The sequence below is a fragment of the Ursus arctos genome, unplaced genomic scaffold, assembly GCF_023065955.2.
Source record: "Ursus arctos isolate Adak ecotype North America unplaced genomic scaffold, UrsArc2.0 scaffold_3, whole genome shotgun sequence".
Taxonomy (NCBI): domain Eukaryota; kingdom Metazoa; phylum Chordata; class Mammalia; order Carnivora; family Ursidae; genus Ursus; species Ursus arctos.
Genome location: NW_026622985.1, coordinates 16,103,012 through 16,116,591, shown reverse-complemented (window position 1 = coordinate 16,116,591; position 13,580 = coordinate 16,103,012). Strand labels below are relative to the sequence as shown.

The window sequence follows — 13,580 nt, the reverse complement described above, 5'->3', positions numbered from 1 at the left end:
ACGCTGAGCCGAAGGCAGACGCTTAATGACTGAGCCACCCAGGCGCCCCAACAGCTTTATTTTTTTAATGCTTTTTAAAAAGATGTATTTATTTGAGAGAGAGAGAGAGAGAGAGAGGAGACCCACGTGAGCAGGGGGAGGCATACAGGGAGAGAGAATCTCAAGCAGACTTTCTGCTGAGCATGGACCCGGAGATCGTGACCCAAACTGAAATCAATGGTCGGGAGCTCAACTGGCTGAGCCACCAAGCACCCCAACGACTTTATCTTTTAAGTTTACATATTTATTTATTTTTTAGTAATCTCTACATCCAACCTGGGGCTCAAACTCACAACCCTGAGATCAAGAGTTGCATGCTTGTTTGACAGAGCCAGACATATGCCCCTTTACAACAACTTTAAAGACAATGGAAGTCTCAGACAGTTACTGATGTCTTTCAATGTACAAAAATGGTCACAACAATCTTACAGAAAAGACAAAAGGTCTCATTAAGGCTAATTATGATTTTCCTCAAAGAACAATAATGGCATCAAACTAATGGGAAATTCAGTAAAAAGAATTATACAATAAAGAATAATACAATATAGTAATACAATATAATTTTGGTTTAATCCAAGGATGGATTCCAAAAAATTTAAGCAATGGATCTCAACCATTTCGCACACATCTAAGGAGTCAATCAGACTGGCTGGAAAAAAGATGTGGCACTTCCAAACAAATATTAGACAGGTGTTCTTAAAAACGAAACAACGTCTCCAGTTAAGTCTGATATGCTTACTCCTCTCCTCCCTCTGCTTCCCAACCTTCTGAGATTCTCTAATCAAGAGAAACAGACTAATTGGCCCTCAGAAAAAATTGTCCTTGGATTGCCTGAGTGGCTAAATTGTTTAAGCGTTCGACTCTTGATTTCAGTTCGGGTCATGATCTCAGGGTCCTAAGATTCAGCCCCATGTCGGGCTCTACACTCAATGTGGAGCCTGCTTAGGATTCTTTCCCTCTCCCTCTGCTCCTCCTCCCACCCTGCCCCACTCATGCACGCATGCTCTCTCTCTCTCTCACCAAAAGAAAGAAAAAAAAAGGAAGGAAGGAAAGAAGGAAGGAGGGAAGGATGGAAGGAAGGGAGGGAGGGAAGAAAATTGTCCTTAAATATTCTCTCTCAACAAAATTCTAGAATAATTGGCAGAAAAACAGTTAAGTGCAAAACCATAAACATGAATAACCATCTGAGCTGAGGGAAAGACTATCATCACGACACACCACTCTTGCACCGAGATGGCTCTTAGCAAATGCTGAAATGACAAGTTAAAGAACTGAATTTTCATCAACTAATCTGAAGATAAATCTACTTTGCCTGAAATATCTCACCCTTATTAAAACATCTTCCTACCAAAGATTCAAAGATACAGTGAGAACAGATACAATAAGGGCTAAAAGAATTGAGCCTTCAACTACATAATAAAACATCATATAAATATTTCATCACTGTTGTTAAATACAAGAAATAAGATATGAGTAGCTTTTACTTTTAAATATAGTATTCTTCTATCAGTAGCATTTATATTAAATACAACTAACTTCTCCAACTACATAAATGTTTCTAAAAACTTTATAACATATGTCACAGGATCTAGTAGGCAGATCCACAAAGTGCCCAGATGAATGTGCCAAGCAGCAATAACTGTAAAATCCTAGTTACTATCATAAGCAAGTCTGTTATCTTGGAAACATTTTTTAAAAAAATCATTAAAGCACATTAAATGGCCCGTTGTAATAGCACTTAACCCTCATCTGTCCAAATTTGAACATTTCATAAAAGGTTTCAGTTGTATAAACTTACAAAAGTGGTGGTGATAAGACAAGTATGTCAACATCAATATCACAAGGCAAAATAGAACTACGATCAGAGTATAAACAAAGAGCAATGGGGTGCAAAGTAAAGGGAGCACAGGTAAGCAGTACCCCCTTATCTGCAGTTTTGCTTTCCGCAGTTTCAGTCACCCCGATCAGCCACAGCCCAGAAGCAGATGATCCTTCCTTTGACCTATCATCAGAAGGCCGGTAGCAGCCTCACACTATATCACAGTGCCCGTATCGTTCACCTCACTTCACCTCATCACATAGGCATTTTATCATCTCTCATCATCCCAAGAAGAAAGGGGGGAGGGTAATAGGCAAACCAAATATTTTGAAAGAGACCACATTCCCATAATTTTCATAACGGTATAATGTTAGAACTGTTCCCTTTCCTAATTATTGCTGTTAATCTCTTACCATGCCTAATTTATAAATTAAATTTTATCATAGGTATGTATGTATAGGAAAAAGCATAATGCATATAGGGTTCAGTACTATCTGTGGTTTCAGGCATCCACTGGGGGTCTTGGAATGTACCCCTGCAGATGAAGTCAGGCGGGGGGGGGGGTGCTTCTGTACCTGGAAAAGCTGCAGAAAGGAAACAGCAATTGAAATGAACTTTGACAGCATCCGGGCAACAACAGCATTATCAGGCAGAGACACAAGCATGAACAATTACAGAGCAACAAGAAAACAAACTCTCCAGACCAGGGAACAATTCAATTTGGCTGGCACACAGAGTATGAATATGTAAGCAGGAAGAGATAAAGCTGGAAAACAGGCTATATTCATGTTTTTTCAGGCAAAAAAAGTTTTTAATTTAAACCTAAAGCCCAGTGTCTTTCTAGATTTGACAGTGTGTGATGGCATCTAAAATACATATACTTACACTTTCTATCCTCATACTTTAGGCCCTCAACACACAGATCACTGTGTCAGCCTCTGATCTGGTCTCTCTACTTCAAGCTCTCACAATTTCCATTTTCCACTTCCTAAAATACAATTCCACTCATTTTTATCCCCTGTCACAGAAGATCTTCCATCAGATATCCTTCACTGAGACTTAAAGTACAACATGATATTTAATAAAAGTAATTAAAATCCAGAGGGGAGCAGAGTGGGGAGATGGGAGAAATAGGTGATGGGGATTAAGGAGTATACTTGTCATGATGAGCAGAAGGTGATGTACAGAAAGGCTGAATCACTAGATTGTACACCTGAAACTAATATAACACTGTATGTTAACTAACTGGGATTAAAATAAGAACTTAAAAAAAATTTAAAAATAGCTAAAATCCAGAGAGTAGTAGTAACAACTCAGTACTGCTCAAATGTAGAATTAGAGATAGCCACAAAGTTATACAAACACACAGTCTTGAAAAAATGTCCACGGAAAATGCAGTATGTCCAATTCTATTTTCCTATTAAAAACCATAAAAAAAAGAAACACTGGTAAAATAGTAACTAAAAAGTAACTTAAAAATAACTAAATGCAATCCAAAAAACCCCAGTTAACCTCAATATTTAAAAAAGGAAAATAAGAATAAACAGACAACTGACACAATAAATGTACATTATATGATGTGATTTGGGGGGGGAACCCATTAAGGACTCAAACAAATAAAGAATGTATTATGAAATAGTAGGGTATTTCTAATGTGTGGTGAAGTGATGGATGATTCTTTAAATGATATTGGGGAAATAAGAAAATGTTGGAAAAATAAAGTGAAATGCTTGCCTATTCCCAAGGTCAGTGAATGCACAACTCCAGGAGGCACAGTTGATGTAATATTTCACGTGACACTGACTGGTATTGCCTAAACTCGTGACGTGAGGTGGTTATGAATGTACATTTATTGTTAAAAGCAAAATGTAAATCCTTGACTATGATGTATTTTTATCTTGTAATAATCAAAAGGAACACACTGAAATCCCAAACCGATCTCAAATCTTAGCTGGGACAAACATTTGTTCAAAAGAAAAATGCAGGCAGCATCATGAAGGAGAGGAGGCACCATCACATTTTTTTTTTGTTTTTTTAAGTTATACAAGTTGACTTCCACTGACAAATAATATTGTTATAGCCCCTACCCAAAATTTATGAAAGTCCCAAATTCACACAATACTTCTGTCTCACAGAATTTTGGTTCTCATTTGGTTCTCATCCACCAGAGTACAGAATTAAGTAAGTACTAAGTTCAAGTAGAGGTCTTCTTACTAGCTGCCTGCTCCTGGGAATGTTACTTAATCTCATGAAGACTGTTCCCTCATCTGTAAAATGGTAACATCTACTCAGGGGACTGTTGTGAAGCTTCAATGAGATAAAGTGTATGCAATACTCAACACACTGCTTGCTCACAGAAATCAAATGGCAACTTTTATCACTTTACTGAAATTTTATTTTTTTAAAAAATTAACAAACGTACTTTCAATTCAATTGTAGTTATGTGATGTAGTTATAAACGAGGAATCACTGTGGATTGATTACTCTAGCTCCTCAAAAAAGTACAACTCCTAGCTTCAGTAGGAATTTGAGTCTCGATATTTACTTTTCTTAAATGTTTTTATTCTCCTCTAGTAGCCATTTCTAACTTGAAAATCTTTACAGTAATACTTCAATATCTTGTTACTAGAAAAAATGTACAATGAATGTTCATTATATGATGTGATTTTTGGGGGAAAAAAGATAGCATTTTTGTACATTACAGCAGAACACAACCATAGATGGTGTATACCCAATATGATCTTCAAAGTATCATACAAATTTGTTCTTTACTTCTATTTCTAAAGAAAGAAAAATAAGAAGAAAGCAGTATTTGGGGGATCTATTATATACTAAGCAAGGTACAAAGCAATCTATAAACTCTTGTCTCATTAAATCTACCCTACAGTCCTTTGAAGCCTAAGAGAGAAGTTAACTTGTTGAAATTCACACAGTTATCCCGAGAAATGGAAATGGGATTTAAACCAAGATCTAGACAGTTTCAAAGCCTATGTTCTCCTGTCTCTTAATTACATAACAGGAACAATTTTGGTATTTTATGGTATGATTTTATGATGTTTTGAAGTCTCTACAGTGTTAGTAAAGTGAATATTACTTTGATGAAAGAAAAGTTTATGAATACTGTGTTGTTCTGGTTATTACATTAAAGTAAGTAGCCTCTGTATACCCATTCAACAAGATTTATTCATAAGTCATTTACCCTCAGTAGAAGTCTTTCCAAAAACCTTCCATTTTTATTTTTGCTGAAGTTAGCTCACTCTAAAATATCAATCGCATTCTTTAGCTTTGGGTGGAAAGCCTCTATTAGGTGACTATTCTTAAGTATCCCCAAATCTTATAAAGAAACAACAAACAAAATACATTCTCTCTATCCTTCACCCTCTGTCAAGCAATTACCATAGCAGGAGAAAACCAGGCAGAGGTTACTTCTCTCCTTTATCTTCCAAAGAGGAGATCATCATCTTGGACAGCCTTCCATTCACAAAGCATAACTGGATCAAGCTGGAGGAGGCAGGTCACCATACAGCACCTCCCAATAAAACACCATTTTATCCCACTAACACTCTTACACTTTAAACTGTAGATAGATATTTTAACCATTCATGCTCTCCACACTCTGTCCCAAAATAAGACTCTTCTTCAAGTCTCTTCCAAGCAAAGGTTTGGATTCTGCAGATATCTCAATGATCTAATACATCTCCCAAAAATTAATATGAGCAATTTTCAAACTTCTTTTGGCAATATAACTTTTTCTTTTTCAAACAAATTATTTTACCAAACCCAAATTTGTAAACAAGACAAAAGCAGATTACTCTCAATGAAGTAAAATTAAAGGATCAGAGTCAAAAAATTCAACATTCTCTTCATCCAAATACCTCGGACTCCTCAGAACACAGTGCAAAACAAACATGATTTTGAGCTACTACCTTTCATAGGACACGCTACAGAAAATATTCTGCTCACTGCATCAAAATCCTGACTAAATATTATTCTTATATCTGTTAGAAATTAAGTATACCTATGACTCATAACCAGACTCTACCACATCTGTAAATATGACCTGGGAAAACATGCTACAAATGTCCCAAAGACCAAGAATGGATTTTAGCAATCTGCATAACTCCAAAACAGTTCTAGAGAGGAGCACAAAGTAGGGTTTAAAACATATCTATCAGCATAGAACTGAATATATAAATCTGGTTAGGACAAAAACTTTTCTTTAATTTCCAAATTATCTGTCTGTAAGAATCTTTAATATGACTTGAGGCCACTATTTATTTCTTAAGAGCAATAGGGGGAAAATGTATCATTAGCCATGATACAAGAAGAGTATGCAGGATGTTTTTTAAGTAAGGTCCCATACAGCTGTTTACTTTAAAACTACCAGTTAACATTTTGTATCTGTGTATAAAAATGGTGTCTGTTCCCTCAAATAACTCTGGCACTTTCTTTTTCCATGAGGAGACACAAGACACAAACACTATGGGTAGGTGGGTGGGTGGGTGTATATTTTATTTTGTTTTGACTCCAACCTCTTCATAGGGCCGACTTTTTAAAGATCAGTCATTCTCTTTCCTACAAAAATAAATAATCTTCCTTTCAGATAATTGATTTGGTACAAATGTTATATGTATTAGTTTCTTATTTGCTACATAGCAAATCACCACAAACTCAGAGGCCTGAAAACTACCCATTTATTATCTTACATTTCTGAAGGTTAGAAATCTAAAGTGGGTCCCAGTGGGCTAAAACCAAGGTATTGGCATGGCTGCATTCCTTTGAGGCTCTAGGGGAGAATCTGTTTCTTTGCTCATTCAAATTGTTTGGCAGATTTTAGTTCCTTGTGATTATAGGACTGAGGTCGTCCCCACTTCCTTCTTGGCTGTCAGCTGAGGACAGTTCCCAGCTTCTAGAAGACATCTGCATATCTCAGCAGATGGACCCCTTCCTTCATCTTCAAAGCCATCAAATCTGGTTAAGTACTTGGACTTCAAATCTCTGCTGCCTCTTCTTCCATTATTGCATCTCTCAGACTATTCTTCAGCCTTCCTGTTCTACTTTTAAAAACTCACATATTTAGAATGGATCCACTTGGATAATCCAGAATAATCTTCCCCATCTCAAGGTGCATAAACTTAGTCACATTTGCAAAGTCCCTTTTGCCATGTAAAGTAACACCCTAATAGGTTCCAGGGACTAGGATGTGAACATCTTTGTGGACCATTAAATCTGTGACTACTACATGATACTTACGGAGCTACTCTGACTTGAAGTCAGGTACAAAACCACAGAATGTTATCACTGTCCTTTGACTAAACTGCAAAAGTTATTAGGCCCAAACATATTAGAATTCAAAATGCTGAGCAACCCCCATTAAGCACAACCACTATCAGAGAATCCATCAATCTAAATAGTTATCACTAAATCCTTACTTTTTAAATGGATATCTAAATATCTGAACAGATGGATGAATATCTAAACATCTGAACAGAACTTACTTAAGGCTGAGTAAACTAGATTTCTCCCTGTAAAACAGCACTGGTTCTACCTTTAAGCTCCCCTCTTTGTTCACTTCCTCAATGTCCCACAAATTCTTATCTAGAAGTAAGCCTCCCATAAGGCTAAAGCCACACTGGAAGACACACAGATTTGGATGAGATTTTCTGGAAAGCATGATGCTTTTTGTATCACAGACATAAGAACAAGCTTGTCAAATGGTAATAAGACCCATGAGTGCAAGGCACAACATGCAGAATCTTAGATTCCCCATATTAAATATATTCAAAGACTAAATAAAGAAATGGTATTGCTACTTTTGGGGCACCTGGGTAGCTTGGTCGGTTGAGCATCCAACTCTTGATTTCAGCTCAGGTCATGATCTCAGGGTCATGAGATCGAGCTTGAGATTCTCTCCCTCTCCTTCTGTCCCCTCCCCCCACCCCGGTTCTCTCTCTCTCTCTCTCTCTCCAAAACAAATGAAATATTTTTTTTTAAATGGCATTGCTACTTTAAACTAGTTTAAGAGAAAGAATAATTTCTATATGCTCTTCTAAGTACTTACCTTAGAAAACAAATTGTTAGTGAGAATGAGCCCAAGAAACTGACTTCAGTCTTTAAGTAAAACTTTCCACAATACATGTCATCTTTTCAAAACAAAGTGATAACTTTTAATCATACTCCAAAAGGCAAAATAATGATAGAATGACATGACAAATTTATTGTTCTAAGTTTGTATGTTACTTAGACTCTCTTAAACATTCTTGTATCCATTCATTCTTTGGAATACTGAGATTTCATATACATACTTAAGTCCAGCATTTATCATTACCTCTAATAATATTTAAAAACTAAAAACTATGTTTGAATTCTCAACCTACACATTTTTTTTCAGAGTGATTCAAATTTAAAATGCTTGCTCAATATTTTATGGGCTTTGAGTGCATATGAGAAAGAGGCAAATAAATATAAATTAATTTAGTCCAGCTTCCATTAATGGCAAAATAAGTTGGTCAGGCATAGTTTCCAGAAGATAATTTTTAAACCTAGATAAACCATTTTTCAAAACACACTATTTGAGGGCCCTGGAAAGTGACCGAAGCAGGAATTGACTAAAGGTTTACATTTGAAATGCAGAAACTGCAATGGGTAAGAATTGCAAGTCTGGGCTTTTTTTTTTTTTTTTTTTTTTTTTTGCTTCCAGGCACTCACCAGAACTACTCCCACCAACACCCTTAATTCCGATATCCACAGCTCTTGCAGTAGAAAAATACAGTCTTACAGTCTATAGGTTGCAGAGGCAGACAGATAAGCACAAATTTAGGGAAGAAACTCTAAAAGCAACAGAGTCAGAGAAGGAGCAAGACTCAAATCCCTGGCTTACCACTGAAATATACATGCAGAGGCAAGATCCAAGGAGATGCTGAGTAAAGCAAAGCAAAAGTCAGAGGGGAGTTTGCCCTTAAAAGACTGGTTATAGTTAAGTTTACTGTGCTTTTTAGACTGAGGGCATTTCCCAAACAATACACAGCTCAAGCAGCAGAAAGCTGGGGCCTTATTAAGTTGAGGTGTAAGAGGACAGAGCTTATCGCTGAGGGAGCAGCTGTAATTTTAGGGAGGAAACTTAAAAGAAAACAAAAAATGCAGAGAGGTAAGGCCTATATTCTTAGTATCAACTCTGCCAAACTTCTAGGTGACAGCTAACTACAAGGCGCAGAGGAGATTCATCAGGTACCAGCAAACAAATGCAAGAGCTATAAGCTGAAAAAACTAAGCAGTGACAAAGGCAACAGAGTACAGGGGAAACGGTCTGCTGCTTGTGACCAGACAAGTTTTCTGCCAGCTAAAAGGACAACAACACAAAAGCAATCCTCAGAGAACATAACAAAATCTAGAATGACTAAAACATATTACCTACAACGTCCACTTTTCAATAAAAAATTACTTCACATGCAAAGAAATAAGAGTGTGTGACCCATGCTCATGGGAGAAAAGAAGGCAGTCAATAGAAATGGACTCCATCAGTGAGCTCATATGTGAGATTTAGTAAACGACAACTTCAAAGTAGCTACTATTTCACCTGAAATAATTTAACACAAACACTAAGTACACTAAATTAAAGATGCTGTTGTAATCCCTAGTGGAACTCCTACGAAAATAATGCAAACATGTAGCTAAAAGGTCCACAGACAAGTATTTGATTAACACAAAAGAAAGTGGGAAATTACAGCAAAGAAAAGCCCAGGATGAAATGGCTTCAGTGATGAATTAAAGATTACCAGAACTTCTCAAACTTTTCCAAAAAACTGAAGAGGAGGGAACATTGCCTAACTCATTCTATACGTTAGCATTACCCTGATACCAAAGCCAAAGACAGTACAATAACACTATAGGCCAACATCCCTTATAAATATGGATGCAAAATCCTCAACAATATACTGGGGGCACCTGGGTGGCACAGCGGTTAAGCGTCTGCCTTCGGCTCAGGGCATGATCCTGGCGTTATGGGATCGAGCCCCACATCAGGCTCCTCCGCTATGAGCCTGCTTCTTCCTCTCCCACTCCCCCTGCTTGTGTTCCCTCTCTTGCTGGCTGTCTCTATCTCTGTCGAATAAATAAATAAAATCTTTAAAATATATATATATATATATACACTAGCAAACTGAATTCAACAGCACATTAAAAGGATTACATACCATGACCAAGTGGAATTTATCTTTGTAATGCAAAAATAGTTTAACATACAAAAATCAGTGAATACACTATATTAACATAATGAAGGAGGAAAAAAATCACATGATCATCTCAGTTTGCAGGGAAAGGATCTGACAAAATTCAACATTCTTTTGTGATAAAAACACTTAATAAAATAGAAAGAGGAAAGAACTTCCTCTGCATATTAAAGGCTCCACAAGAAAAACCCATAGTCAACATCACACTCAATGACGAAAAACTGAACATTTTCCCCTAAGATCAGGAAAAAAGGATGACTGCTTTCCCCACTTCTAGTCAAAATTGTACACGAAGTTCTGGCTTGTGCAATTAGACAAGAAAAAGAAATAAAAGGAATTCAAATTGGAAAAGAAGTTGTAATATTCTGTTCACAGATGACAAGTGATATACAAGAAAATCCTAAAGACGACACACACACACAGAGCTAAAAAATGAGCTCAGCCAAGTTGCAGGATACAAAATCAACACACAAAAAGCAGTTATATTTCTATATACTAGCAATAAACAATTCAAAAAGAAAATCAGAAAATAATTCCATTTATATTGTTATCAAAATGAATAAAATACTTTGGAACAAATTTAAGGAGGTTAAAAGCCTTATATACAGAAAACTACAAAAGACTTCCAAAAGAAATTAAAGACCTAAATAAATGGAAAGACTGTCTTCATAAATTGGAAAACTGAGTATTTTAAGATAACAGCACTACCCAAAGTAATCTGAAGATCTAATGCCATCCCCATCAAAATCCCAATAGTACCTTTTTACAGAAATAGAATAGAGCTTAAACCATAAAACTCTTAGAAGTTTTAGGGGGAAATCAATTCTTAGATTTGGCAATGGTTCTTTTTTTTTTTTAATTGAAATATAGTTGACATATAACATTACATTAGTTTCACATAGTGATTCAACAATCACATACATTCCAAAATGCTCATCATAACAAATGTAGTTACTATAATATTGTTGACTGTATTCCTTATGCTGTACTTTTCATCCTTGTGAATTATTTTATAACTGGAATTTTGTACCTTTTAATCTCTTTCACATATTTCAACCAACCCCTTCACCTTCCTCCCTCCTGGCAACCACTAGTTTGTTCTCTATATATGAGTCTGTTTCTCTTTTTTGTCATTGTTGCTCATTGGTTTTATTTTTTAGATTCCACATGTAAGTGAAATCACACTGCAGCAATGGTTTGTTAAGTATTACACCAAAAGCACAGGGAACAAATGGAAAAAAAAAGAAGTTGGACTTCATCAAAACGAAACTTCTGCATCAAATGATACTAACAACAGAGTGGAAGGATGGCTCATAGAACAGGACAAAATATCTGTTAATCATGTATCTAATAAAACACTAGCATCCAGAATATATTTATAACTCAAGAATGACAAAAAAACCAACCAACTTAAAAACTGGGCAGGGGCACCTGGGTGGCACAGCGGTTAAGCGTCTGCCTTCGGCTCAGGGCGTGATCCCGGTGTTATGGGATCGGGCCCCACATCAGGCTCCTCTGCTATGAGCCTGCTTCTTCCTCTCCCACTCCCCCTGCTTGTGTTCCCTCTCTCGCTGGCTGTCTCTAACTCTGTCAAATAAATAAATAAAATCTTACAAAAAAAAAAATTGTGCAAAGGACTTGAAAAGACATTTCTCAAAAAAAGATATATAAATGGTCAATAAGCACATAAAAACATGTTCAACATCATTAGTCATCAAAGAAATGCAAATCAAAACCATGAGACACTACTTCACACTCACTAGTATGACAATTATTGGAAGGAAGGAAGGAAGGAAGGAAGGAAGGAAGGAAGGAAGGAAGGAAGGAAGGAAATAAAAGGTACTGATGAGGATGTGAAGAAATTGGAACCCTAGTATATTGTTGGTGGAAATGTAAAATGGGCAGCCACTATGGGATATAGTTTGGCAGATTCTCAAAATGTTAAACACAGAATTAGCACATGACCCAGCAATTCCACACCTACATATATACCCAAAAGAACTAGAAACAGGGACTAAAACAGACACTGGTATACCAACATTCATAGCAGCATTTTTTTAAGATTTATTTATAATTAATAAATAATGAGAGAGAGAGAGAAAGCACGCACACACAGATGGGGAGGGGCACAGGGAGAGGGAGAGAGAAACTTAAGCAGACTCTGCTGAGCATGGAGCCCAACACAGGGCTCAATCTCAGGACCCTGAGATCAGACCTGAGCTGAAACCAAGAGGCGGAGGCTTAACTGACTATACTACCCAAGTGCCCCCATAGCAGCATTATTTACAACAGCCAAAGATGGAAACAACCCAAGTATCCATCAACAGACGAATAAACAAAATATGGCATATACATGCAATGCAGCATTATTCAGACATAAAAATGAAATGAAGTTCTGATATACACTAGAACATAGATGAACCTTGAAAACATTACACTAAATGAAGTAAGTCAGACACAAAAGGACAAATATTGTATGGTTCCACTTATATGAACTATCTACAACACATAAATTCTATCATAGAGACAGAAAGTAGAACATAGGTTACCAAGGAGTAGGGGAATAGGAAAATGGGGAGTTATTGCTTAAGAACTGTAGAGTTTCTCTTTGGGATGATGAAAAGATTCTGAAAACAGTGAGGTTGATACAACATTGTGAATGTACTTAACAACACTAAATTGTACACTTGAGAATGGCTTTTAAAAAAGGACAAAAAGAAAGAATGCATGAAAGAAAGACAGGAACAAAAGAAAAAAGATGACAGAAATAGAATACAAGAGCAAAATAGCAAACTTAATTTACCATATCAACAATTAGTAAAAATATAAATGGACACTCCAAACAAAAGGAGACTGAAATTATGAGAATGAATTTAAAAAAAACAAGAGCCAACATATTCTTTTACATGAAATACACTTTAAAGACAAAATAAAAAATGGCCACAGTGATAAAAATATAATGTGGCATAAAGATAGACACAGAGATGAATGGAACAGAATAGAATCCAAAAAACACCTACATATATAAAAAGTCAACTGACTTTCTACAAAAGTCCTAAGGTAATTTTATGGAAACAACAAGGTCTTTTCAACAAAAGGTACTGGATCAGCTGGATAGCTTTAAGGAGAAAAGATAAGCTTCAACCTTTCCCTCACATTATATAAAAATTATCTTGACATGGATAATGGACCTTAGTACAGAAACTAAAACTACTATAAAACTTCTAGAAGAAATGTAGGCAAAATCCTTTGCACTCATAGGATAAGAAAAGACTGTCTTAGATTGGGCTCCAAAAGCACAAACTACAAAACAAAACAAGATATACTGGGCTTCATCAAAATTAAAATTTTCTGCTCAAATACCACCACCAGGAATATTAAAGGCAAACCATACACTGGAAGAAAACACACAAATATACATATCTGACAGAAGATTTGTATCCAGAATATATAAAGACCTCTTACAACTCATTAAGAAGACAGAAACCCACTCT

General features: G+C 36.2%; 1 protein-coding gene across 1 annotated transcript in view; it reads right to left on the bottom strand.

The window, feature by feature from the left end:
• Positions 1 to 13,580, bottom strand: part of COG5 (component of oligomeric golgi complex 5) — a 276,905-nt gene that overhangs the window by 216,260 nt on the left and 47,065 nt on the right. The window lies entirely within an intron of this gene.